The sequence below is a fragment of the Pagrus major genome, chromosome 22, assembly GCF_040436345.1.
Source record: "Pagrus major chromosome 22, Pma_NU_1.0".
NCBI classification, from domain to species: domain Eukaryota; kingdom Metazoa; phylum Chordata; class Actinopteri; order Spariformes; family Sparidae; genus Pagrus; species Pagrus major.
In genome coordinates, this window is record NC_133236.1 from 11140748 (window position 1) to 11168476 (window position 27729).

General features: G+C 38.6%; 1 protein-coding gene across 1 annotated transcript in view; it reads right to left on the reverse strand.

Moving 5' to 3' along the window:
* ncoa1 (nuclear receptor coactivator 1) overlaps nucleotides 1–27729 on the reverse strand; it is a 63333-nt gene extending 35604 nt beyond the window's left edge. The window contains exons 1-2 of the mRNA XM_073492538.1: nucleotides 27320–27729; nucleotides 8037–8259 (exon numbers count right to left, since the gene is read on the reverse strand). The gene's annotated coding sequence lies outside the window, so the exon portion shown is untranslated. The remainder of the gene's footprint in view (nucleotides 1–8036; nucleotides 8260–27319) is intronic.

The window sequence follows — 27729 nt, forward strand, 5'->3', positions numbered from 1 at the left end:
ACTGGCTAAATAAAGACAACAGCAACATGCTACAACACGATACCACAGAATTTAAACTGATATTTTCTGTTGTGCTGGTAAAAATAAGGTGAGAAGCTTATAAACAACAATTATTTTCTCACCACACCGCTTATGCACACCCCCCTCTCTGCTGCGCCGACTTGGTACAGCCCATGAGAAGCTGCTCAGTCACTGTTGCTAAGGCCCTCCCTCCTTGAATATAGGACATGACCAGAGAATGTATACCGTCCCATTCGATCGGGGCCACGCTGCACCCCCTGACTCCTGGGTTATATTTCACACGTGTTGACATACAGACAGGTGGAATCTTGTTCGCCATCATTGTTATTGTCCGTGTGCAGCTTCACTACAGTGCAGATAGAAGGTTTCACTGAGTGTTGTTTCTTCCGCTGTCTGCATGTGGCCTCCACGTGAGGTCAGATTGAGGGTCGGTTTACTCATAATTCAATCGATGAACAGACTGATTCTGCTATTTCTCGAATAGTGATACACGACTGCCGGCAGGCACCCAATCAGCTGCATCACTGAAGTCACTAAATGTTGTCGACAAGACCTTAAAGCTTCCATTACGGTTCACCTGTCAGCATTTCGGCTGCACAACAATTCTCGAAGAATCTCAAAGTATGGCATCCTCAATTTTCATTTTCTTCAATTAATACAAACTTTAAAATATCTCTAAATTCCCTTGCAGTCCCTGCATCTTTTCAATACCAGTATCTGTGTGACACATTCTCAGTACAAAAACCAGTGTTTCCTCTACATTTATTCAGTAAGAACGAATCTAAGAACACAACCACTACAGCTAGATAAAATGGGATACTGAACCTTGTAATCTATATGACAAGAGCAAAAAAAAACCACCAAGAAGCATAAGCCTTTCATCATGATCAATTAACCAAAATGTACAATATAACTGCTGCAAACCACTTACTAGAACAAGCACTAGAACAAAAACCAAGACCAACAGGGATGGACATAGAACAAATACCAAAAATGACCCAGTGCCACCACTGCTGTAAAACAAATACAAAGAAAACATTGTAAACATCACAAAAACAAAACATAAATCCATCTGCAGTGCATTAAACTTGTGCTAATCTATATAAATATCATTTTGCATAGCAGTTTTCAGACAGGTCACTTGCTGAATGTAGCAAACGTCACAAACATGAGTTATTTGACAAAGTGGAAAGTGCTTTCTCAAGTCATGACTTATTGAATGGGCTTGTTATATTTCTTATAGTTAAAGACATTAGCTGCATGTGAAACCGGCTGATGTGGTTCCCTCTGACATATCCTCTAACATAAGTAACGTCAGCCTAATGTTCACCCACAATTGAGAGCATGAGAGCGACGTTGGGGCTCACAGTAACTTGATATAAGCTGCAAACTTCTAATTCTCCTCTGTCTCTGTCTCAATGATGCAGAATCTCCCACATCTGCATCACACTGCATCTGAAAATCAAGAAACTTCCAAAAACATGTTTTATAGAAACTGACAGATACTCGATTTTTTTGGGTCAGGTGCCTTTGCATTTGTTTCTTAGAGAAATCAGGACTGCACACACAAGGTTACATTTCCTACTTCCATGTATTCTTTCAAAGGAAACTTTTTTTTAAAAAGCCCACATGACTACAACATAAAGGTGCAGCCATGTGCTTACAGTGTGTCTGAAGCACATCAAAGACAGATTTCTATTGCCTTTTCTTAATCTTTATGAACATGTGCAGTGTCTCACTCCTGCAACACCTTCCGACAAAATCCCACGCTACTGTCTGTACATTTATACAGTAAGGTGCGCCAAAATTCTTGGAACAAAAAATGATGATACGTGGAACATTTATATATGCAGACGGGAGCCCTGGCATTAAAAAACCCCCACAAAAGAAAAGGTAAGGGCTGCTAGCTGGTTTATGTTCATATCGTTGTTGAAAGTAACGTGCCATTTTCAGCGCGTAGGCTGCTAGCTCAGAGGATGTTGTTGTCGTTTCCTGTAGAGATGGGGAATATGAATACGGCAACACGCAGATAGCGAAAGGGGGAGACTGATGACTAAAATAGGTTTATACCCACAGTCTACAACAGGTGAGTCAGACTGCCTCATCATTGGCTCAGTTCCATTAAGAACACAACAAAGCAATTATAAATCAATTAGAACAACTTAAATAACCACAATGGTAATTCAACCTGCTGTCAATCACTTAATTTGTTCTACACCTGCCTCACCTCAACATGTCAGTGTTAATGTCACATGTTAATGCGGTCAGAGCACAATGATTAGAAAGTAAGCAATAACAAAGCAGTCTTCACAAATTCATTGTCAATGAATCTGCCAGTTATACGAGATAAATCCATTAGTATTAAGGCTCTTAAATATTAGAAAGAATTGAGAAGAAAGTTCTCGTTATAATTGGGGCTGCCAATATTTCAATTATCAATATCTTGTTGATTATTCATTCTCTAAAATGTCAGATATTCACACAGTTCCCTCAACCCTAAGCTGACATGTACAAACTTCATTCTTAGTCCGACCAACAACCTAAAACCCCAAGATATTTAAATTCTCTATGATGCAAGGCAAGGAGATGCCAGTTCTTGCATTTAAGAGGCAGAAACATGCAAATATTTGGGATTCTGGCCTGAAAAACTTAACTTTAAAGATTAAATTAATTGTCAATATAGCTGCCGATTCAATTTCTGTGAATAAAGTATTGACTAATCGTATCAGAATCCGAGGTGTCATCTTCAAATTTCTTGTTTTGTCTGACCACCTGTCCAAACCTTAAATATATTCAATTTAGTAGAATAGAAAAACAGTGACTATTCGCATAAAAAAAAAAACCTGGAACCCATGATTTCTGGACATTTTTGCTTTAAACATGATTAATCAAATATCAAAATTGCCGATGATTAATTTCTGTCAACTGACTGACTAATAATTTCAGCCGAACTTCTCTTACCTCTAACAAGTTTTAGGCCACTAAAGGTTTTCATACAGTAAGATTAATAGAAACAAACAGCGGTCAGGAAAATGGTAAGGGGTAATGTATGTGCTAGATGAGTTTAAACATGCAAAAACAGTGTTGTGGTCCTTTAAGAGTCTAACCCTGCTTCTCCACTCAATACCCTGCTCAGTTCCAGTCCATTGTTTCCCACCATCTGTGTACACCCAGATCCAGGATGTTTACCAAGAGTAAGAAATAACCTTGGCCTACACACTGCTCCACATACACTACTACAGTTAGCCAGACTCCTTGGTGTATAGAATACATAGTGTAGAGCAGTGAGCAGTGTTGAGTTACAGCCGGTGGACCGCTGCCCAGAGTCACTTTTCCCATCTGTGGAGCAGTGGGAGCACAAGACTGAGATCTAGAGTAAGATACATAAGGAAAATTAAAGGGATGTTCCTAACAATTTATCTCTAGAGCTGCAACAATTAATCGATCAGTTGTCAAGTATTAAATTAATTGCCAATGTTCTGATCATCGATTAATCGATTTGAGTCATTTTTTCAAGAGAAGGGTCAAAAATCTCTGTTTCGAGTAAACTGAATGTGTTTTAGTTGACAAAACAAAACATTTGAGGATGTCATCTTGGGCTTTGGGGAACACGATGCAATCACATAATATAGAGCTACAAAGAAACTATTAATAGCCAGTTAAATAATCTGCCAGTTATTTTTGGATAAATCTAATATATCTAATCTAATAAAAATCGATCATGAAAATAAGCATTAGTTGCAGATCTGCTACTTTCCTTGAAATTTAAATGGAAGTCAAACTTGGACTAGACAACATTCTTTCAGTAAGAAAACATTCAGATAAGGGTCCAAATTCAGCATTATTTAGTTAAGCATTGTTTGAAAATATATTGCATATATGATAAGGCCCATTTGAAATGGTTAATCACATCCTGCAGCTGAAATGTGTGGCACTTGGTGTCGTGCATCATAAACTTTGCTTTTTATCCTACAAAACATGACAACAAATCACTAAGTAAAAGTTCTTAAACAATGAAATCACTTTACAATTATTTTTGATAAATATTACAATTGTGATTTCATTCACGACTAGTAGGAAGGATCATTTTTGCATCATACCTTTTTATTTTCAAAACGCAAACACGTTTTTTTACATCTGGAGAACAAGACTTGTACTTCATTATGCATGTTTGTCAAACATTTTAGCTTTATCAAAAAATGTGCAACTTTGTGCAATTTGGATTTTGCACCTGTGCAGCCCCGAGGCCAGGTTCAGACTCCAGGAGTGTCGGGCTGATTTAACCCTGATTTGCCCCTCCTGACTTTCGGAGGAGAAATCTGGGCAGAGAACTTGGTTGGTTCCGCTGTTCAGCCCAGATTATCTGTCAATGTGAGGGGTGAACAGATTCAGTCTTAAACCTCCTGAACTCCCAGATAAATATCAAACGTAGCAAAGCCTTGAAAACTCCAGTCAGGGTTAGGGTTACTCAAAATCTGGGGGACTCTGGGAGGAATATCCCAGAGCAGATGACAGTGTTGCCAAGCAACAGTAACCAACCCTTGCCCTTGAGGGTAATGTTAGCTAGCATACTACTGTTGACAGATAATAAAAACCGACAGTTAAAATGTCACCTCCTGTTCTCATTGAAGAATAGACAGCCCGTGATGACAGCGTCTCCCCGACCATTTTTTCATCCAGGCTCAATTCCTCCGCTTTTGTTTTTCTCAATGTAAAGTATTAACGTTACTACAGCAAGATGTTTGTTTACATTTGAGGTCACGTGTGAGATCACATGAGGTGCTGCAGTGCTCCCTCTGGCATGATAATCTTAATAATATCCTGTAGTGTGTGATGCGATGTGCATTATTTTCAAGTCTTGTAGTGTGTGCAGGTTTGAGATTAGAGAGAAGAATCTGATTCTCCTTGTGTGCGTGATGCAACCCAATTTTAACAGTCGGTTGGGATCTTAAAAGTCCTGTAGCGTGAGTCCAGCCTTATTCAACATAACAAAAGATCTTTGGGAAACATGCCTGATTGTAGGTAATTTAAATGTATAGAACGATAAAATAGTAAGTTCAACTGAGAAGTATTTCTGGTAACTAGTGAGGGTAGCCATCTAATTGTGCACATTCCTACTTACAATTCATGCAATATGTATAATAAACATACCCACACACATACAAGTGGAACCGTCTCCTTCTGGGAGAAATACATCCCATTCTAAATCCTAAAAATAGTCACTAAATATATCTTTAAACCTGTCAGTAACATGATGAATATTATTCAAAACAACATGACTGTATGATATCATCCGTTTCGACAGGCAGGCTTGCATATCTGCCTCTCTCAGTGCGTGTGTGTGTCACTGCTCACCTAATTTTTCACAGAGCATTTTCAATCTCTAACACGTTCATTGCCAGACTGATAATTCCACATGAATATTCATCGTTTATTGAACTCCACTGGTCTCTGTGTAATTTGGAGTGCGAGTGTGGGTGTGTGTGCGAGCTTGTCCTCGTTTCAACTCGTGAAGCGCTGAGGGAGGGCTACTCAGACATGCTGCGATGTTCAGAGCCATGCAGCCGGTTTGGGGCCACAAATCTCAGAGCGCACAGCTCAGGGGAATAATACAGAAAGGCCAGGGAGAGAGAGACAGGAGTATTATCTTTCTTCTCTCTTTTAACTATTAATTTAGCCTGAACTAACTGGTGCTCTTCAAAATTAAATGACAGACTATTAAATCTGTATTGAGACAGTGAAGACTAGAGTCTTTCAAATTCAGCCAATTATTCAGTCTGTTTCTCATATTAAATGGAAAACCTTTCTCACTTCCAGTTATTTGCACCCAGGGGCTTTTTCTTCATAGTTTTTGTTTCATTACAATTGATAGTGTTCAAAGCGTTATCATCTTTTTTACTGTAGATCTTAAAACAACCTCAGTTTGCTCCATAAAACACATAACACGCCCAAAATAATGGCCTATAGTGAAACACGAAAAGCCGATAAAAATCCTTTTAAAAGCAAAACTCACACTGGATTCACACCCTTTAAATGAATACAACTGAAAAGCTAGAGTGACTTTTTGTGGCAATACTAACACTTGTTTAATTGTCTGTTAGTTTTGTTCATCTTCATTCCTCCTACAAGCTACATTTATTATTTAGTCTTTAAAGGAATTATTGCAAAGGCTGATGGTGCAGGTGGCCAATATGGCCAAAATCTTCTATCAAGGTATATGTAATTATTATTAATGTTTCCGTACATTTATACCATACCGTACTTGATCACATTCAATTATTTTCATATTTTACTTCCATACAAATAAAGACAACTGTCTCATATTTGGCAACACTTGAGTTGAAAACAAAACAGTAAAACTAACATTCTTTCAAAATAAAAGCTTCCCCCTCATCTTGCTTGGAGTGAGATGCCTCCTGATCTGTATCTACAATTTCACTGTCACCCTACATGTTTTTTGTTGTTCTCGTCTTTTGCAGTGGTTGGCCAACCAGCTTAGAGATGCACAACAACTCTCATGCGGTAAGCAGTCCTGCTCACCAAATCACATAACCTTGCAAGGCAGCTGCATTTGCAAAATCAAGCGAAGATGATGAGAATCCAGCCTGCCCAAGAATAAGGGATAGTCACTGCAGTGGAAACGGTATTGCCGAATTTTTACCTGTGTACATTTTTCAGCCATTGCATGTACCATCATATCACCCAACCCTGGCTGATGGCAAAAAGATCATTATTAAATTAAGTTTATGATACAATCAAATGTGGAAAACGTGCAGAGCAGATATTATACTATATATCCTACACTATACAAGAAGCCAGTGTATAGTGATGGATGCACTCTGGCTATTAGCAATTGCTAATGCTGATGACGTCATCAGCTTTGGCAACAGACTCATTTGTCAATGACAAATATCAAATATTCGCTTGTTCAAGCTTCTCAGATGTGAATATTTGCTGCTCTTCTCACTGTTATAGATGTAAATTAGGGCTGGGCGAAATAGCTTTAAAAACAGGCTCTGTCACAGTACACAATATATAACGAGAAAAATCATATATCGCAATGTTTTTGAACAAATACTTTGTAGCGATATTGCAACAATCTGGTAAGGATGATTACCTGTACTTTCACAAAATTTTAACAGGATATGTTTGATAAATATTCATCAGTAATGTGGATATAGCGACTAAGTGGGTAAAGGCAAGTATTAGAACAAGTAGAACAGTCCAGTAAATTTAAAAATTATGTCACTTTACTGTAATGCAGCCTTTAAAACCAGGAAAAGACGACACTTGTGCCATATCACGATATAAAGATATCCAAAATGTAAGGCATGTATATTCTCATAACATGATAATGATAAAAAAATGTATATACTACCCAGTCCAACTGCAAATTAAAACATATGGGGTTGTTTATCTTATACAGTACAAGAATCAATTCGATGACGTTACCCTGATCTCCCAGAACTTGTGATTGCCGTTTTTCATTATTCACATACTTTGTAGGCAAAACCGTGAATGGAAAAGAATAATAGATAATTAAAACAATTATTAGTTGCAGCCCTTCTACTAACAAACTGAAACAAGCAGAAACCTGCCAGGCACATGGTGCATGTCCATGTGCACATGTCCATGACTCATTTGCAGCTCAATACAGCAAAATAAGCAGCTCCCGTGTCTTGCTTTACTTCTCTGAATATTAAATATTGACCTCTGTTCACCTCTACCACTGCCATCCTACAAACATGGCCTTGAGCCTGAGTTAGAAGCTAAGTTCACTCTAAAATAATAAATAAAGGGTGCATTTTCAGTCAATAAAATCAATAAACAAACATGATTATATTCTTGGAATATGGAGTGGGTGTTGAATAATACACATTGTTACTTATGTTCTACAAGACCCAAAAAACACAACAGGCTGCAGCACTGTAATTACCTGTGGCTCAGCAGTGAGACATACTATATTGCAGCACTCAAACAGAGCTCACAACGCTAACCAGCCCAACTTGACTTACTTGATCTAGGGCTCCAGTGGGTGAGTCATGTGGTGGCTGTGGTGGCCTTGTCCAGGGCTCAGAGCAAAGATAAAGGGAGGAAGGGGAGACTGACGGTGAGCTCAGCGGTGGGCGAGCAGCTTGGAGTCGAGATGACGGAGCGGTGGTGGTGGGGTTATGGCTCCACGGCCGCTCTGTCACATGGCACCATCCCAGGTGCAGGGAGAAGCCGGCTGGCCTCCGACTGGGAGAAGAGATTGGAAACACTGTTAGTATGGGATGCATCTGACATCGTACAAATTATGACGTACTGACAAGAGCACATTTGTCAACAATCATCACATGTTATCTGCACACCAGAAAACATCTCTTTTTCATTAAGTGAACATGAGTTCTATTATGTGGCACATTAAATGATGCTGTTCTCTCAGCAGTCAAAATTCCCTGTAAAAGTGACAGTAAAGTATGTTTCTAATCACCAGATGTACATATGTGGAAAAATGTAATATCACTGGGTTACATCAAAGGAGGTGGTATCTGAACCATACTTGCTCACCCTTCTTTACAACCATATGGTGGAGGTTGGTGTCACCCAGAGGTGGAAGAAGCACTCAGATCTACTTAAGTAAAAGTAGAAACACCACGGTGCAGAAATACTCTGTTACAAGCAGTGTTTGGAATATCTGCAGTATCGATACACTAGCATCAGCTGCACTGTCTCCCTCTTCTCTCTGACACTGAGTCGACACACCCATTATTTTTAAAGGCCTAATCTGGAGAGAAACGTTTATGAAAAAGTTTGGTAATTAATGCTTTCTGCTGTTCTTTGCTACTTGCCAAGAAAGTTGTATCTCTTCGTCGAGTTATAGCCTTGTCATATTTATCTTTTGTTAAAAATCTAAAATTTCATGCCTCTAATGTTGTGTCAACTTGTCCCCATGAATTTTGATATTTTCCGAGGTATTGTATCAAACTTAGAAATTTCAGTATTGTGACAACTCTAGTTACAAGTAAAATGCCTTTTACATTTTTTATTAAAAGTGGCAACAGACACCTTCCACCCTAGCATTTCCAAGTAGTATTGTCTGTCGCCGCAGCTGCAAAGTCAACTGGATTGTTTATGTTTTCCTCAGAGTCACAAATAACAACAAAACAGTACAAAACATGAATTTATTCAATCATTTAGTCTATAATAGACATGGATCGCCGGTTAACCTTCCTTTTCCAGGGTGACCGTGTGCCTGCTGGCAGAAAAAATTGTATTGTGTTATCCAGGTTTATAGGGAACCAGTGGAAACACTGATGGTTTCATTATTCTATATCCATTACATTGTGCAATCAACACTTACTACATAATGATACATTTTTAGCAGAAAACTTGTCTATTGGCAGTTTAAGTAAAACTATGAAAGGTTTAACACCAAAACATACTTTTGTCGTTTTATCTTGATCTATAACAATAAATCATAATGTATTCTTTATTTTTTGTTAAAGTAAATCTATAAAATAAATAGTAATTTAAGTTGTTAAATGAATGTAGTGGAGTACAAGTACAATAGTTGCCTATGAATTGCAGTGGAGTAGAAGTATGAAGTTGCAGAAAATGGAAACACTTGTTTGTTTAAAAACTTGGTTGTTTAAAGATTTGAATAGATTTTCTTTTCCTTTATGCAGTATGTGACTGAAACATCATATTTTAGAACATCATGAATAGGACAGTAAGAGAATAACTATCATTATCCGAAAACTGCAATTCATCCCATACAGCTATAAACAATTATTCCTGGATGCTTCCACTAAGAAGAGCACAAACATCCACTTTAATAATCAGTCTCAGCACTCACAGAGCAGAAAAGCTTGCACACTGAGTCATCTGCTCCTGATGTTTGTGTTTCTTAACGAGACATCAGCTTGATATCTGCGGACAGCTGGCTAGTTAGCTACGCAGCAGGTAGGGACAGACTGAACACCACAATGTTCTGTCAACTTCCGTGGCTTCACCTCTCATAATCCCAGCGCCTCGTCAACAAACACAAACCGAAAACACACATCAGCATGTAGGATCTTTTTATCAGCGTGTCCCACTCCAACCAATTCACCGCTAGATAACCAGAGTGAGGACAATCCTGTTAACTGTGGAAGATGTACATATAATTTAACTATTCATGTCACAGTTTATGGGACTTTGATGACTTCATACTGGGAATGCAGCCAGCTATCATCAAAGTTACTTTTTTATCTAATATAACTTTTTGTGGACATTGGGATTACTCTTTTTTTAACCATGCAAATATTACAATTAAATATATACAATTAAATACAGAGATATGCTCTTTTTAATTAAAGTGACACCGGTCTCAGAGCCGTTGACACCTGCTGTTGCCCGATACCTTCATTGGGGGAAAATGACTGTCGCTCCAGCATGGTCAATAGCAAAGTTCAAACAAAAAAAACGAATACTTTTATCATTAATAATTAATCTGTCAATTATTTTCATGATTTATACCCAAAGACTCTTCATTTACTGTCATAAATGACAAAGAAAAGCAGCAAACCTCACATTTAAGCAGCTGGAACCAGCAAATGTTTGACATTTTTGCCTGAAAAATGGCTGAAAAGATTAACAAATTATCAAAAAAGTTGGCATCTCATTTTCTTTTGATTGACTAATTGATTCATCACTGCAGCTTGAGTACTGTGTGTGACTGGGTCATGACATTAGCCTGCCACTGACCTAAAGTGAAAGGGGTCTGAAGCTCAACTACAGTCTGCTTCACCAGCAGGATCATCACAAAGCACAATCATTTCATCTTATAGTCTTCTGTTGTCCCTGTAGAGATGACAGTATAACAAGAACTTAAACCTAAAAATACAAATATAGTAACACATACTTCCCTGGTCTCCTTTCAGTCATCATCACTGCATGTTTACAGAGTGTGTAGTCGTATCATTATTATCTGGTTCTACGACTATCTGGATCTACGTCGTCCACGATCCTCCTCTTCAGCTTCTGTTTCCATCTGTTCAGCTGACACATGGTTGACCCGTGTCTGCAGAGCGTGCAGCCATAAGAGCTGAGCACCATGGTGATTTTCCTGTTGGTGAAGCAGACTATGCTCACCCAGAGCAGTGCTGAATCAATCAGCAGCTCATTGCTGCATCAGAGATCTACATAAAGAAGGGAAGTGCACTGATTTTATGGCCCTGACAAACCAGGCTGATGGTTGGCCGTTGGCCTATGTTCTGTTGTTATTATGTTGGCCCTAATCTGCAGCAGAGCCCGTCAGTGAGAGAAATCATTCTGATTGGCTCTTCAGCTAAGCAAATAAGTGCACAAGAAGAGAAACGGAAAAAGAAAGCCCCTTTGAGCCCATCAAGGCCATTTGCAACTTTTCATCAGAGTAGAGGTGGCGAGAGTGATGTGAAAACAGAAACACTGCTTTATCATAACAACAGTTTGTATATCTGCAGTCCTGAGTCTTCAGGTTTCCCGTTTCAAATGACAAATAGAGACTGCCACCACATCGTGCTATCAAGAGTTATTCCCTCTTGCAGGTGCAGAACATATAAACTATGCTGAAACTAAACTAAACTAAACTATACTGACTGGCTGTCAGCTGTAGTCTGGCCGAAACACAGGCCACTTGACACAGCCCAACAGTTGGCTTTCATCACCACCAGTTCTACACCGATCAGCCACAACAATAAAACCACTGACAGGTGAAGTGAGTTCTCCTGGGAAACCTTGGGTCCTGCCACTTGACACGCACCATCCACCCAAACACCTATGTAGATCACGTCAACAACCTCCTGGTAACGGCACCCCCTGATGGCAGTGGCCTCCCAGTAGGACAATGCACCCTGCCACACCAGAAAACCTGCTCAGCAATGACCCAAGGAATGTAACTAAGAGCACAAGGCATTGATCCGATCCCCAAATGCCCCAGGTCCCCAATCTGACATGCATCTGTGGGATGTGCAGGAACAAGTCCGCTCCATGGAGGGCCCACCCCTCCCAGCTCACAGGACCCGAAGGATCCACTGTCAATGTCCCAATGCCCGACACCATAGGAAACCCCCAGAAGTCTTGTCTCTGCCTCAATGTGTCAGGGCTGTTTTGGCAACACAAGGGGAACCTGAACAATATAAAGCAGCTGCTTTTACTGTTGTGGCTGATCGGTGTATGTCGTTTTGGTCTTGTAGAATTTGCTTCCTTGATGTGTCGGCAGCTACACATCACCAAGCACTCCAACTGATGATGTCTTCCTGCTATACCAGTTGCTTTTAAAAGTCAGAAGTTCTGTCATCGCACCTGTTTTGCTGTTGCCCCTAGTCATGAAAATACCAATAAGTGAGTCACTGAGTTAGTAGCTTCTTGAGGAGTGGCCTTTTGAATGACTAGCTGATGTTTCATTGGATTTCATCAGATCTTATACTGTATTTCTCAAGTATAAATTACAACTGGAAGGTATGTTAAGATGAGTAATACAGGCTTGTTTGAAAATCATGCACTTCTTGTTCAGTAATGAGCGATTTCCTTTGTTTTTCTTGATTTGAGATTTGACAAAAATAGGTTACGTAATACATTAAAAATAGCAGCTAAAACCTCTGAAACACTCTAGTAGCAACACATTGAAGTTTCGGATAATGATGGCATGCTGAAATTCCATTGGCCAGAGTAACAAAATCAGCAAGCCATCCATTGCAAAACTATCTGATAAGGATGATAAGCATGAGATTCACTCCTTATGTGAATATGTGCTGAGTGTCGACTTTCTCACAGCAGACTGGTGATGAGACCATGCCAACTTGTGTATTCTGAGCATACTGTACATCTGGAAAGGGGCCTCAAAGTGAACATCTGCTCTTTACTTTCAATTCTTCTTCACTTTCAACTCTGCTCTTGCAACCAAACAACCAGTTTAAAAGTAACAACATCTTTGTATTTGAAGGTGCGGACATAAATATGAGGATCTTCTTATGAAATCTGCTCTCAAAGTATGATCCAAGGTGAGGGTGATACATTTTATCATATATTTTATTTTATTCACATGGACTTCAAATATTTGACATTTTCTTTTGATAATGGAGCGTATTCAAACATACAATTTTATAAAAAAAAGATGATGAAGCCTACACTCCACACCGTCTTTGATTTCTTTGCATTTCACAGGAGGCTCCATCTGTCCTTCACAAGTTTGGTCCAGCTGCAGTCTCAGCTTCAGTAGACCAGCCAGCACTGACTTGTTATGGAACAGCATGACAGTCTATATTCAACTCAGAGTCTGCCTGTTTTTTATTCATAATCCAGTAACACTTTATACATTGAATGGGTCAGTACATCACGTGCCATTGCAACCACAAAACACTCACACCGTATTAAGTAACAATGAAACAATCTACAACAAACAACATCTACGCCCGAAAGAAAACCAGATCAACCACTTGTTGATTGTTGAATCCCATTCTTAAGTTAGCTTAGCTGTTTATAAATGTTAGCTATGCCAGGCAGAAACAGTAACAGGGGCTACAATCATATCCACATCAGAAGTAGCAATATTAATACCTTGTGACAAGAAAATTAGCTCAGCAACAAGAAATCCGATCCTGTTGTTACATAGAAATTCTGATTTGTTTTTGCAGAAGAAGCATGCAAGACTCGACAAAATGTAGATACATGCCCTCAATGTACTTTGTCTCTGCAAGTGTCTTCCCTGTGATTTGCGTTGTACCTCGTGGGAAGCCAAGAAAAATTTCTTGATGTCTGAAGGCAGCCTCAAGCCAAGACTGACCTATTAACATAACTAAAATTTAAGAGGGAGATCATCCCTTTATCCCCAACACATTACCCACGGCATTTGTTAGACTTGCCATTATTTTAGTTCTTTTTTTGTTATTGGCATGCAAGCGAAGCTGTCATTGGCAATGAAATTCTTGTTCTCAAGCTCCCTCCAATAATGCTCAAGCAAAATTTATAAGAATATCTTCCAAGACAGAAAATCTAAGTTATACTGAAAGCAAGTTTATAAAAGAGAGCTGTAGAAGCAGTTAAAAAAACACTGCAGTGGAGCATCATGGAGCCTTAATTTCCACTTGTTTAACATCTCTTTGTGAGAACTTGTCTAAAGGAGGAACAATAACAAGTCACACTGTTTAAAAGGTTTGCATGAAACTAAAAGAGGAATATGTTACTTTGCTTTGGTAGTCATAATTTCTTGCAATGGTAAAGACTTTTAGTGGAACGTGAAGGAATAGAAATGAGGAACAATACTTGTAATTAATATTGATACGTTACTGTGGGTGGTCCAAACTGAACAGATGAGCATTTAATGTATGAATGATCATATCCTTGGAACAAGAACTTTTCTTTGGGTAATCAATCAACCACCAGAAATGTCTATGATGTCAATAATTTGGTTAATCAATCCACCACGATGTCCAAAGATGCCTGTGATGGTCCTCAGCGTAACTTCACATTGGGAACGAGTCAGAGTCAAATCTTTTTCGACTAATCTTGCATTACCTGAAAAACTGTTTGCAAATGACATGTTTATCATTTTCTAACTTTCTAAAATGCTGCCACACTTCAGGTGAAATTTTCCAATCACGACAATAACAAATCATGTCATGGCTTACCATTCGGCTAATTATAGTTAAGCTGGTCTGTAATTACAGTTATATAAGGCCCGTAATGATGGTAGTTTGCTTTACACAGCACTTTCAATGCACTACAATTCATTCATCATTTCAGGCAGTTTTCAAGTAGGAATACTAAACATTTGCAGATTCTATCTTCTCAAATGTGAGCATTTTATGCTTCTTTGTCATATACAATAGTAAACTGAATATCTTTATTTTGGAAGATTAGTCTGAGAGACCAAGCAATTTGAATATGTCACCTCTGAATGGGATTATAATGTGCATTTTTCACTATTTTCTCACATTTTATAGACAAAAAAATGAATCAATTAGTCAAGATCAGTATTGTGAACTGTAATCAGCCACTGTTGAATCCAACTTAGGCCTGAATTATACTCCAGAGCTGTGGGCACCAAGAACATATGGTAGGTCTGTTTATACTAATGTCTGGCATCCATTCAGACGATGCATTACACACATACAGAGATGTATTCCATAGGTTGTTGTGGCACTGTGGTCATAACAAATTGGAGATACACCGTCTTTACAGAGCATCACACAGAACCTTGCAGACGCAGAAGGTATAATTTCCAAAGTATAATTAAATTATAATTCTTCAAGTCTGTTTCACCTCCATCGACCAATCTAAAGTATGACAGTTTATCAACTATATGCTTTAACGCGGTTTCTCACAGGTGTTCTTTACATATTTGCATACATAAATACTTGCTATGAAAAATTATTCATCCCAAACGAAGATTGAAATTGTTACAGAAAGTTTAAGTACAAAATAAGTTAATTTTCACAGCTGAAAGGCTATATATGAAAATCAAACACGCGTGTACAAGTAAGGAAAAACTGTGGATACTCCTATCGGGTTTCAATGCTAAGAATCTTCAGTGCCATCACGTCATCAGGCAGATTCTTCATATAACATATTCATTTGTAATTCTCTTCAAATTAAGGTCAAATTTAGGTCCAAAGCATGGTAGGAGGAAATAAATTACTCACCAACTGCAGGTAAATCAGCAGAACAAGTAAACACAGTATCTTATCTTAAGCTGATTTCACACTAAGGTGTTTTCTTGAGTGCAGCCAGTGACATGATTTCCTTTGTGTGGACACCGCTGACAGCCGTTATCACTAGCTTTGTCACCAAACCCGTTTTTCTTTACACATATTTAGCTGTCAGGTGCAGCCAAAAAGTCATGGTACTGGCAGGCTAACCTGAAGTGAAAAACCACACCTCAGTGGCCTGTATTTCAGCTGAATGGGACAAGGAGAGCTGAGACAGAGGAAGTAAGGAAAGCTGAATGGACCATTTCAGATATTATCAGAGGGAAGGTGAGCTGCTTTAGCCTATTGAGTCAGGTAAAATATAGGGCATTAAGTCAAATAACAAACACACCTACCAACTATTACTGACCTGTAATATAGACTTAAGATTCAGTTACTTCCATACCCTATGTAAAGCATCCTTGGGTCTCTTGCAAGGCGCTTTATAAAACTAACATATTATAATAAAAGTAAATGTACTGCATAACTTATACTAACTGAAAAATGTATCAAACAATGCATGACACAGTTACAAGGCAACTATGCAACACAGTTTTACTACACTTGCAAAATGGCATATAAAGTTTAAATACATGTTTATTTAAATGCACTCCGTTTACTCCATAAGTAAGATGCTTCATCTCGTATTCAGCAGGGATACTTAATTTACAGTAAATAAATATACAAGGCTATGGGGAGCACAAGAGAGTGACTCACTGAGGTAAAGAGGTGACTGAACATATCAGCAAACATGCTCACAATGGCAATGCCAACATTCTGATATTAAGCAGGTATAATGTTTATCATTATAGCCTTTTAGTACCCTCAATATGGGTTGGGTTTTGCTGGACCAGTTGTTTAACTTGGTGTTTACTTTCTGTTCTTTCCTCTTAATATAGCCTACTCTGATTTTGTAAATAAATCATGTCAGGGGTTAAATGTTCTAATGGAAAAAAGTCCAAAATATTTCATATAAGATTGAAGAGTAACTGATAATCTTCAATTGTTAATAGCTGACTATCAATTAAAGACAACACCTAAAATGTACATCCCTGTGACTGACTGTACCAAATTTCATGACAATCCATCCAATTGTTATCAAGGCCTTTCACTTAAAATTGGTGTTCCCCACAGGAAAACTCTAGGGGTCGCCAAAGTCATTAGGATACATCCTCTTGGCACTTTGAATGTGTCTCTACAAAACTTCATGGAAATCCATCTGACATCGGTTGAGATATTTCAGTACCGACCAAAGTGCTCAACTGGCCGGCTAACAGTGCCATCCTACAGACTAGGGGTGTTACCACTCTCCAAATCCACAATTTGATTTTCGATTTTAAGATTTTTTCCCCAGCACTGACTGCTATGCTTCTATCAGACTATCAAAACTTGATTTGTGAAGATAAACTGATCATACCTCCTGACGACGGTCATTTACATTTCCAAATTCTACTTGAAAAAGATGCAGTGGGTTTGTGTCACATTAATATAGCCTGTAGTTTGGCGTTGACATGACTTCTGGGGAAAAAAGTGCAAAATGTTGCCACACTACTGACTTCAGGAAAGCAGGAGGATTTTCCAGTTCTGTTTCTCCATCATCTCTGACTGCTACAGTGGCCATGATAGCAAGTTGAAAAGTGCATCTGCAGGCTACTGGTAAGTTACACTACAGGGGTGGTGAGAAAAAAAAATCTCAGAGAATCTGCAATCTTGCTTTGATTAACTGAAATTGCAAATCCATTTCCCTATTGAAGACACACTGTTAGCAAGCTAAAAGCATTTTTATTGTCCTTAAACCAACAACATGACTTCAGGCATCTATGCTGTTCATTTAAAAATCATGTCAACCAAGCAAGTCAGCTTCTTCACAGTAAAAGTCATCATCAATAATTATCAATGTGAGCTCAACCGCTATATTCAAATAGCCGTCACATGCTTCGTAATAACGGTTGTCTTCTTCTACAATTTTCCTGCAGCTCTTTGTGTCTCTGTTGTGTTTTTGGTTTCAGTTCAGAAAAAAAACAGGCTGGGAAAACCCAAGCTATTTAAACACTTGACATGTTCTGCAATCGTATGCATTTCTGAACAAAAAACCCAGAATTGTGTTGTCTGTTTTGCATTTAACATATAAAAAGTTGTTGGTGAGAACCGAGTCCAATCACTGGTTTTGGGATGCTGTAAGTAGGTGGAAAGTTATCGCAGACTGAAACCACTCTCTGTATAGAGATGTAAACTACCTGAATATCAGTGTGAAAACACCTGTGGCATAAGCCTGCAGCCAGCATCTGAATACCTAGACCACAGCCAGTAGTTAGAATCTCTGCATTACACTTCACACTGAACAAAAAGACCACATCATTTCCTCTTAGAGCTGTTTCCCTCTGTCAATGGCCACAGTCTAGACATCATCGACGCAATAGGTATACTGCTCTGCAGCCTTTCTGCTGTGCAATAAATAAATCAGGTTGCTTTCCCTCCGACTCCTGAGCAAGGCAAAACCCTAGAAGTTTCTCACGGTGATAAATAGAAGATGGTTTCAGTCTTCTTAATCCTGCTCTCACTGTACTGTCTCACTCTCCCACAGCTTCTCTACACTTTCACTTTGCATCATATAAATCCCTCAGTCCTGAGCCACACAAAAGTGAAAATGTCACGTTCTCGAAGAAAATGCAGCAAATTTGTGACTAAAACGAAGCCTGCATTGTGCTCGGTCAGCCACAGTGTGAGCAGGACTCAAATCTGAACTGGTCTCTGTTGTTAAAAGTACCCAAAAGTCACACTTGAGTAAAAGTAAAGATATTGTGTTAAAATATTACTTTGAAAGTAACCCATACAAAATTATATACGAAAAAGTAGTTGAGTAATAGTCTTAAAGTATCTGATATTAAATGTACTTGAGCATCAAAAGTACAAGTAAATGTAATACATTTATATGTATTGTATACTATGGGTTGAAACAGTTTCAATACTCATGTTACACAGTATCGATACACACGTACCCGTCAGAAAGAAATTAACTTTGATGCTGTTCTGCTGAAAACACAGTACACAAGTTATATTTATCTTTTAATAAAATTCTAAAATTTGAAGTGCTCAAGGTTGTGTAAATATTTCCCCATGGAATCAAAAATGTTAGTAAATACCAATATCTTTCAAGTTATTGTATCGAAGTTAGAAATTCCAGTATCATAACACTCATTTGAAATATAATTACAACTGAAATTAAATTAGTGACACAAGTCAATCACTTTAAGAATGTTAATTGTTCTGTCAAGCAATGATTGAACTGGCTGTAACAGTACAAGGGTTTCAGTCTTCTTTTTTGTGTTGTCTTGGATTAGGATGTCACCATCTTAAATGTATTCCTGGTTTGATCTTTTTCACCTGAATCATAACTACATCATCTGACATGGAAGAGACAAACGTCCAGTTATAGTAAACATTACCGGCTTTTGCACCCAATGTCGTATGCAACAACCTTTGAAAACACGCAATTTCAATATTGGAGCCCTACGGTGATTCATGTGCTTTACAGATTCTGACAGCGATACAGCAAAAACCAAAACAAAAAGCGAATGTGATGCCAAGTTGGTGCATTCACACGTGCAGAAATGACAAATATGCAAGACATATGTAAGTGCCGACTGCAACTTGCATGGCAACACATTAAGTCAAACTGCCAAGTGTCTCACCGTCAGAAAATTTAAAACCCAGGCACAGACGCACCTTTACGCTCCACTTCACACGAGGTGTTTACACTACATGTTCAATACACACTGCTGACATCTGAGGTGAGATACCCACAACTGTTAAACTTCCTCTTATTTACCTGACAGTGTCCTCTGGGCTCAGGCACACATCCAGTCACACCAGCAGAGGATTAAATACCTGTGAAAAAGTTCTCACTTTCTCTTTATCACTTTCTCTATTCCAAGTATCATCATTCTGGCAAATGCATTTTTCATCACACCTTCCAAATCCAAACAGCAAAATGAAATGGTTGTGTAACGCAATGTGCATGTCCTTGCTCTGTTTTCTTGCTTGCCCTATCAATTTCGTCCTGAATGTGATCTTTCTGTTTCTCTCATTCTTCGTCTTTACCTTTTCTCCTTCCCTCCATTTCCTCCCAACCCTCACAGATTCTCACAGTCTGCTGCACAAGCCTTTTTTTCTCCACGCGAGAATGTAGGCCATCGCTCTGACAGCAGGAAGGCAGCGAGGAGTCGAAGCAGCGCTGCTCTTCTTCCCTGCATTCTGCTCGCTCGCAGCAGCTGAAGACAGTACGCATGTACTGTATGTGTGTGTGTGTGTGTGTGTGTGTGTTGCTGCCTTACAGTGACTCAGAGTGCCACAGTCGAGGGACAAACCACAGCATACAGCAGCCCGTGCTGCGCAGGCTTTGCCAAGAGCCGAGCCGTTTCAGTTTTGCAGAAACTAAACCTCCGGCACGTCCCATTGCATTTTATCAAAGATGATTTGAAACACTCTGGAAAACTGTTTGTTTTTTTATCTACACACTCTGATTTGTGATAACACTGATCTGCCAGGGCTATGTAAACCAATGCACTGCATGCTGAAACTAGGACAGAACTGTAGACATCACACCTTGATTAAAGGGTGCTGCATCAAAAGATAGCTTTCCTACACATCCCTTAAGTAAACAAACAAGAAACCACAAGCTTTGTCTAGATTACCTTTTTTCCTCAGCTGCCCAAAAAAAAAGATACGATTCACCCACTGCTACTTTCTAGAGCAAATAAATATGTACACACATTTCTAAAACATACATATAAAAGCAAGTGTGTGTTATGCTTGTTATAGCTTATCATTTAAGTTTATTATTTTTCAGTGATGTTTTATAACTATGTGAAGTTTTAATTATGACCTGCCAACGGACTGCAGATGTGAGCTCTAAGCTAACTCTGGTACAATGCATCAAATGGCAACATTTATGTTTACTATTGTATATGGTCCCCCTACAAATAAATTAAATTAAATTACATTAAGTATGAAGCCAGAACTGAGTCTATTTAATGCAGAATCAGAATAAAGCTGAGGCAATATGGTGGCCAAATTAAGTTGGTATGTCGGCCAATAAATAAAAAACAATGTCAGCACAAAAATGCTGCAAATAGTTTATAGGTAATTTAAAAGCAGTGGAGCCTCCATCACATAGTTTGTCCATGAGAGAGCAAGTGTATTTTTCAACCACTAAATCACGCTCTGTATCAGTATCTCGGTCACAACTGTTTGACAACCAAATTTAAGGGTTTCTTATTAAAAACTGGTTTATGCTCATGTTAAAAAATCATATTAGCTGATATAAGGTAATTAGATGTTTCCCTCAAATATTTATGTTTGTACTGGTATTAAACATCCAGGCTGTACTTTGTTGATTCCACACCAAAATACTGAATCTTATATTTACAGGGTTCAAAGTCAAATTCAGTGTTTTAAAGGTCCCTTTAAGACCTCATCAAATATCATTTAAGAAGATTGCCTGCTCACCACGTGAAGAACTCAAAGCACCAATCTCAACTGTTTAGAATTTGCGAGGGAGTCAGAGGAAGTGTAGGTTGTGCTACACACAAACAATGCAGACATTAGCATAGCCCGACAAGTTGCTGCTGCGTACCGCTGGTGCTTTTCATATTTCACGTGGGATTCAATCGCTGTCACCTCCATTTTCCCTAAGGTGAAAGTCTTTCCGCATAAATCCGATCAAGCTTTTTTTCCTGCCGGCGCCAAAAACTTATCTTCCTCATGCCATTTGTCATTAAACTTCTTCACTTCTTCTCCCCATCGTGGCTCATCCTGAGCTAGTGAGCTAGCTAGCAACCACGACCATAATACAAACAAACAAATCAAACAAATACAATAAGCTACTTTGTGGGACAATGTGCCCATCAACCTCCAATGCATTATGTGCAAATTTAATACCTACAGCAAAATGACAGTAAATTAAAGACAATTTATCAAGTCAATTTCCTTGATTTTATCTTAAGATGCCACGGGACTACCTATGTAAAACCACAAGGTATAGTATTTGTAAAATGAATGTTAAATTTCAACTCTCGTGCCCCCGTGTGGTAGTAATCAAAAATCATCATATGACTTGTTTTAATTAAAGTAACATCAAATCCTATACTGTACATTTCATCTGTTTTGATTAATGTGACTCATGGTGGTGATTTGAGCTAAATGCTAACCCCAGCACTCTCACATGATTACAATACATGCTAGCATGATGATGTTTAGCAGTTGAAATGTTGACCATATTCACCGTCTTTGTTTGGAGAATTAGCATGCTTGGATTTGCTATCTAGCACAAAACACACAGAACACATGAAGCTAATGGGGATGACTTGATGATTTGTTTTTTAGTTATTTGATAATTATTTATTAACCTAATCAAAATTATCATCTGGCGATGGCGCTAGAAAATAAGCCAGGGAATTAACAAAATTATTATCAGTGGGCAAAATGAAGTTTGCACCAAAACTCATGGCAAACCATCCAATAGTCTGAGATATTCTACGAACAACCAAAAAAGTCAACCTTGTGGTGGTGCAAGTGGAAAAGTCAGTGGAGCACCAAGGTCATTCGGATACATCGCCGGGGAACCATGAATTTCTGTACAAAATTGGGTGCCAACCCATGATGTAGAAGTTGAGATATTTCACAAAGTAATTAAATCTTTGACCTGTAGGTGGCGGCCCAGAAAAAGCCAGAAGATCACCAAAGTCATTGGGTTTCATCCTCCTTGCACCATCAATATCTGTTCCAAATTTCATAGCAATCTACCCCCTAGTTGTTGAGATATGTTAGACATAAAACATATTTTTGAGGCTATCAATTTCTTGGGTGCACCTAAATTATGTGCTGGTGCACCTAAAAAAAAAAAAAGCTAGGTGCACTAGTGTAGCAAGTGTAGCCATTAACACCACAGGTAATAAATTTAGGGGTGAAAAGTCTGATCTTTTGTTCCATGAACAGTGCCCAATGTTTACTAGTTCAACTGTTCAGTGCACAATGTTCTTTTCAAAATCACTCGAGTATGATGTAGCTGGCCCAGTAAACTCTTGTTGATATGTGGGTTGTAATAAAAGTAACCCCCTCAGAGCTAACAGGTGTGGGGAATATCACACAGGTGAGTTTCAGTTCACAGGAAAATTATTTGACTACAGTCAGAAGTTGATGATGGAAACCAATCACCTCACTGCATATTGAAATCAATCATCTTAAGGGGGTGACATTATTCACAGAAGGAGCAAGATATGACATCATTTAATTTAGAAATATGAGGATAACAAAGATCGAATGTAGAAAAATTTAAGAAATGTACAAGTGACTAAAAACTACAGCCCAAGACGCAGATATAGAGGCACTGATTCAGATTATGTCAAGTTTTGGTGCTAAAGTGGTTCAACATAAATATCAAATTTCATGCTGCTATTAAAGATAGATTTACAGTTACATGCCAACACTACAAGGCAAACACTGACAACTGTTTATTCTGAGACATTCATGAGCCATCATCCCCAAAAAGTTACCAGCCAGAGTGGCAGGTGAGCCTCACTGACTTATCTGCCACCACAGATAACATCCTTCAGCATTCAGCCTTTGCCTGGTGTTCTTCTGACCCTTAGTAAAAGCATCAGAGTGACATTTTCACAGGTTGGCTGCAGGTGTCCTGGGGAGGGGGGTTCAAAACAAACAGCATGAATACCTACTCGAGCTCCAGCAGAAGAATGCTGTGACAGTCGCAGGCAGGCTGCAGCAGTGCTGAGTGCTAAAATGGCTGCTCATTCTCCATACAGACACAGAGCTTAGCTGGGAGGAGGAGGGCTCTCACTCCCAACAATTTGCCTCAAATGTGGCTCATCCTTAGGTAGGCTTAACAGCTCGTGTGAGGAGCTAATAAAGGAAATGCCACTGCTTGGAACAGAATAAATATTAAACACGTATGAGACTTATTTTAGTCTTCTGGAATCATCAAGCAGCAATAATCTCCTCCCTCATCTGCCTCCACATCTCCATCAGTATGCACAAACTCTCTTTTATCTAGAGAGGTGACGGTAATTAGCACTATAGCGTGTCATCGTGTTGTGACAAGTTCTGGTTAAGGATCATCTCCTCTCCACATTCCACTTCAGGGTTCTTACATAGTCAGATTCAAGCACTTTTCAAGCTCTTTCAAAGTGCCTTTTCAAGCTTTTCTGACCAGAAACATCCGTGGTAAATTACATACTTATATAAACATGTTTGGTCACTTTAAATCTGACGTTATTGTGCTAGAAACCACCAAAATTGTTTGTCATAGTGAGCATTAGCATTCTTGAGAGGGGTGACAAATTTAAGGAAAACATAAAAAAGTTGTGAAAGTAGACTTAAAAGCCTTTGTAACCTAGCTGAGCTGATAATAAACAACTTTTTAAGAAAATAGTGTAGTTCAAGCAGTTTCAAGCACTTTATCCAAAATCACCACAATAAATGTTCTCAAGGGTTTTCCAGCACTCGTATGACCCCTGCAAGTCGCATTCTTGTGGAAGACAAAACATCCCTCCTTTATACATTTGTTTGCATGGATCATTTAATCTTTCTTATATGCCACAAGACAAGATTAATGAAATCATGGTATTTTGTTCAAAGTTTGAGGAACATATAAAACAACACTAACGCCTATTTTCACTTCCTTACTACATTGTTTTGATTCTGTTGTTTACCGGTTGTACTCAAGCAGTCACAGCAAACCTTGAACTGAATAACTGAGGTCTACGTTGAACTCTATATCCTGGCTCTTATCTGGTCTACATCTTAGCCTGGGGGGCCCCGCTACAATGCTTTCACTCAGAACATGACAAAGTCTGCAACACCAACACTAATAAATAGAATACTTGCTATCAGCAAATGTCCTCAAGCAAAACAAAGAAGTAGATTTACATTAACTATTTAAAAATAGTGTGTGCTAAATGCCACTGACCAAACTGTAGTCTGATAGCAGTGGTGTCAGGATCAGATTCAGCTTTATTGGACAAACATGTTTACATATACAAGGAATTTGAGTGCTGTTTTTAAACTGCTCTCAGTTTACTTATACAGGAATAGACATACTAAGAAAGTTAGGAATAAGGACAACTAAGCTAAACAAATAAAGGCAAAGAATAGACAGGACCGATATGAACACAAGTATGTGAAAAAATAGGTGTTTGACAAAATATTTATATGTAATAAATATATATACATTAGCAGCAGTATCTTGGTTTTATCCAAACTTGATTTCAAGAAGAAAAGTCAATCTTAAGATTTCTTTTCTTTTGTGATTTTTAATTTTTTGATTTTTTGTGGCTTTACAAATGAATCTGACCTGACTTAACTTCACTGAACTTCATATAGCCTGAAGCTGTTGTTGCTTCAGACATCTGAATGCAGCCAAAAGAAAAACTTTAAAGAAACAAACACATTAAAGCAAGTTCTACTGAAATATACTCCCCCTCCTCTGGAGATTAAACAGACTGATGTCCAAGAAAACAGTCCCATTTTAGCCTTATTATCAGAGACTTCTGTTGACATTTCAAAGACAGAACTCTTCACACACATGTCCATCAAATGTCCAGCACTTTACGTGCACAAAGGCCAAATTCCAAAGTAGCACTAACGCTCAAGGGGCTTTCATAAACAAACTATTGCAGTACTAATAATGACTTTTATTTTGGAACAACAACTAGGTTAAAATTATTTTGTCACTCAAGGAGACACACTCCAAACAAGCTCCATGTTTGTGTGACAATAAATTATATTATATATATTTAATTACTAACTATTAAACTAATCAACTGACAGAAAAAGTCAAAATTATCTGATTCCATCTTCTTAAATGTGAAAATATCTGGTTTGTGAACAAAACAAGATATCTCAGGATATGATCTTGGACTTCTGGGAAACAATGATCAACATTTTTCACCACTTTCTGACATTTTATGGACCAAAAACTAATCAATTAACCAAGGAAACAAAGGACAAATGCAATATTTATAATACTTCCTAATTTAGGCCCGAGCTGCACTATTCTGGACAAACTGACATCGCAATATTTAGATTTTCTGCAATATATGTTGCAATATGAAAAAAAGTCATTTTCACCAGATAAGTAGCTCCATTTGGAAAGAATGACTTATTTTAGGATGATTGAGGTGATTTTGTAGGAGAGTGCATGTTATCAAACATCCAAATTAGGGCCTGCTTTGTTTGATGAATTTAATTATTATGTTTGGTGGATTGATTTGCAGGCAGGGCCAGTGCAGTCCCATCGACAGACATGTAGATTAGACACTAAAAATAAGAATCTTGCAAGTTTTGCTTTTGTTTCACGCAGTAAAAAGGTTGTAGCATGACATGTTTGAGTTAAATTGCCTTGACCTGACATTGCATGTCCTGCTACATGACTGTTGCACATGTGCACATTGCGATGACCATGCTGAAACAATTTATTGTGCCGATCTAATTTAGGTATAAACAATCTTTAACAACACGTGTATAAAATGCAGCAATTCCAAACGTCTCGATGTCAGTTTGCATTAAAGTGTTTTAGAAATCAGTGCAACTCAGTGTTTGACATGCAAGTGTGTTTTCCTCATACATAATAAGCACTGATCACTCTCATGGACTTTTATTCCTTTATTCATCGATTTGGTTTAAGACAATTTTCCACACTGAGAGTCACCATTTTTACACTCAAAAGTGTTGAAAACAAATGCCAGTATTTGAAATGCTACACAAAAGGCTGCACACATTTAAAGGTGCACTGTGTAGTTTTTGGGAAGAAATTTTAATCACAAGAGAGAAATCTTCAGTGATTGATTTTCATGCTGAAATTAGTAAATAAACAAACGTTCTTCGTTTTCATGACTGAATAAACAAACTGACAGTTTCACTTTGTTTATGTGTGGCGGACCCAGCCACCTTTCTAGCTTCAAACAGTGTCGTGGGGACCTTATTTTCCTCTGAGAACAGCTTGTTTGTTCAGTTATGGCAAAAATAAATATTTCTGAGTCAAAAACTACACAGTGCCCCTTTAAATGAGCAGCAGGACTACAAGGAGAACAGAAAATGTGGTCAATCAAAGTGAATTTTGTCCATGAAATGACCGCTAATCCAAGACTAGCATCTTCTACATCTACTTTGGAGCATCTTCAGCACTGCACATGAGTTATGTATATGTGTTATCTAATAATGACCAGAGGTTTTTCTTGCCCCACACCAGGAGGTCAAGATGTCCTTTAAGTTTTCGCGTTCAGGACGCAAGTTGCGGGCAAATGAAATGAATCGCAGCGACGCCTGGAGGCCGTCCATCACACTGACTTACATAAGGACAGCCTCGTAGCTTTCTTTGCAGGTGGTGAAGGAGCAAAATGTCCCAGCGAGCATTGCACGTTATGTATTCAGTCAGAGAAGATGGTGTCGGTGAATTGTAGCAACGTTATGTGGAAAAATCAACAATGAGTCAGGCATGTTTGGAGGCCCTCAGCATTAGCCCCGCTGCAGCGGCCAGTGAAACCATGGATGGTCAGGATGACATGTTGTCAGGCGGTGTGTGTCGGATGTCTTACCTGTTTTGTCGCCCGTTGAACTTGTAAATAACGATCCTGCCAGCGGGGTGTTGCTGTAAGTTGTCGCGCTGGATGATTAATTCCCATGCAAACGGCAGCTCAGATTGTGCGCAAAAAACAAACCAGTTAGCTAACTTAGCTAACCAGCTTAACTTACTGCTTGCGACAAGGATAGTCAGATGTCTTGACTTTTTTATCCACTCTTACTTTGGATTAAAAATTTCGCGGCCAGTTGTGGCGACCATGTTATAAACCCGAGCGGGTTAGCTGGGAAACCGGGTAAAAGTTGCACGTTAGCTGGCTCACTAGCAATTTAACGCCAGCTTCTGTTGACAAACAAGCCTGCGTAGTTAAAATCACACACGACTTGAGGCTAGCTAACGCCAGGCTGCCAGCACGGTTAGCTTAGC